This window comes from Fistularia commersonii, unplaced genomic scaffold (genome assembly GCF_037954325.1).
Source record: "Fistularia commersonii isolate RoL2024-O1a breed Wild unplaced genomic scaffold, RoL_Fcom_v1.0 HiC_scaffold_157, whole genome shotgun sequence".
Taxonomy (NCBI): Eukaryota; Metazoa; Chordata; class Actinopteri; order Syngnathiformes; family Fistulariidae; genus Fistularia; species Fistularia commersonii.
In genome coordinates, this window is record NW_028234114.1 from 15,001 (window position 1) to 17,521 (window position 2,521).

Consider the following 2,521-nt stretch of genomic DNA (forward strand, 5'->3'; position numbering starts at 1 on the left):
GTTAAGACGGGCTTCCGCTTTGCTCCGCTCCTCCTCTCCTCCGCTCTTCCGCTCCGGGCCCTGGAACTCCCGATCCGCGGGACTTCGGTGAATTCCGGGCCAGTTTTTTTGCTCTTCTGCTCTCCTCCCCTCCTCCGCTTCTTCGCTCCCCCGCTTTGGACCCTGGAACTCTTGAACAGGGCCGGGCTTCTGCCCTCCGCCTCTCCTCTGCTCATCCGCTCCAGGCCCTGGCACTCCCTGTGATCCAGTCATTCGCATGTGCGTGCCCGGAGGTCCGGGAGCTCCACTCAAACGTCCGGGGGGGGTAAGGGTAAGGGGTCCTGTCCCTCTCCCCCCCTCCTCGCCGCCTCTGAGAAGAGAAACATCTCCTCCACTCCTCCGCTCCTCCGCTGCGGAACCAGGTATTACCGATCCGCCGGACTCAGGCGAATTGCAGAAAGGGGTTTTGCCGTCCTCCGCTCCTCCGCTCCTCCGTTTCGGGCCCTGGAACTCCCGAACCGCTGGACACAAGCGAATCACGGTCCGGGCTTCTGCTCTCCTCCGCTCCTCACCTCATCCGCTCCAGGCCCTGGTACTCCGTGTCCGCGGGAACCCCCCCCAACCCACAAAAACAAACTCTCACACACACACAAACACACGCACACACACACACACACACACACACACAAACACACAAACACACACAGACACACCTGAACTCATCATAGCTGTGCTAATAGCATTGGCCGAAACGTTTCCACAACCAAACCAACATTAGCTCATCCACTCATTCACATATGTGTGTGCCCAGAGGTCCGGGAGCTCCAGTCATAAGTCCGGGTGATCTATGTCCGGAGAAGGCTCACATTAGCCGCTCTAAGGGGTCCTGCTGCCCCCCAGCTTCCCGGCCTTTGAGAAGAGACACATAACTCCGCTCTTCCGCTTCTCCGCTATGGGCCCTGGTACTCCCGATCCTCCGAACTCAGGTGAATTGCGTGACGTGCTTCTGCTCTACTATAAGCCCCTACACACTTCGAACACGGCTGTTATCACCCTGTTACTGCATTTCAATGACACCCATTTGCTTTCGATCTCAGTGTCTGCCACCGTACGGAAAAAGCGGGGGGGTGGGGGGTGGGGGGGCATAAGCGCATTCGTGCTGTAAGTAATCAGAAGTTAATAGTGTTAACGGTTTGCGAGAAATTTTTAATGCTAGACAAAAAAAGAAAATTAAAAGGATATAATTAAATAAATAGATAGAAAAATAAAATTAAAAACGAAAAAAAAAAAAATGTGAGGGGAATATAACATGTAATTAAGTTGGCGGTTCACAGGGAATCTCAGACATCAAACTGTTTTTAATTGAACATAAATAGTACACCCAAATATACAAATGTACAAATAAACATAGCAAGGTAGAACTGAATGTCAATGAAACAACCAGGCATGAGGAAGCAACGGACATGAGGACATTTGTTCTGTATGTAATGAGAAGTTAATAGTGTTACAGGTTTGTGAGAAATTTACAGTGCTAGACAAAAAACGAAATTAAAAGGAAATAATTAGATAAATAGATAGACAAATGAAATTAAAACCAAAAAAAAAAAATGCAAGGGGAATACGACATGTAATTAAGTTGGCGATTCACAAGGAATCTCAGACATCAAACTGTATATTTTTTGTTGTTTATATATAAACATATATAAACAAACATATATTGTTTGTTGTTTATTTTTGGGATATATTGAGGAATATTTAATGGAAAGGAGTCACAATCGCTTTTTGACAATGTCGAAGTGTATACGTGGCTATAGAATTTAAAGTTTTCATTAGAAATTATAGCCTCATCTGTAATTTCCTTGTTGTTAAGACGGGCTTAGCTTTGCTCCGCTCCTCCTCTCCTCCGCTCCTCCGCTCTTCCGCTCCGGGCCCTGGAACTCCCGATCCGCGGGACTTCGGTGAATTCCGGGCCAGTTTTTTGCTCTTCTGCTCTCCTCCCCTCCTCCGCTTCTTCGCTCCCCCGCTTTGGACCCTGGAACTCTTGAACAGGGCCGGGCTTCTGCCCTCCGCCTCTCCTCTGCTCATCCGCTCCAGGCCCTGGCACTCCCTGTGATCCAGTCATTCGCATGTGCGTGCCCGGAGGTCCGGGAGCTCCACTCAAACGTCCGGGGGGGATAAGGGTAAGGGGTCCTGCCCCCCCCCCCTCGCCGCCTCTGAGAAGAGAAACATCTCCTCCACTCCTCCGCTCATCCGCTGCGGAACCAGGTACTACCGATCCGCCGGACTCAGGCGAATTGCAGAAAGGGGTTTTGCTGTCCTCCGCTCCTCCGCTCCTCCGCTCCTCCGCTCCTCCGCTCCTCCGCTCCTCCGTTTCGGGCCCTGGAACTCCCGAACCGCTGGACACAAGCGAATCACGGTCCGGGCTTCTGCTCTCCTCCGCTCCTCACCTCATCCGCTCCAGGCCCTGGTACTCCGTGTCCGCGGGAACCCCCCCCAACCCACAAAAACAAACTCTCACACACACACAAACACACGCACACAC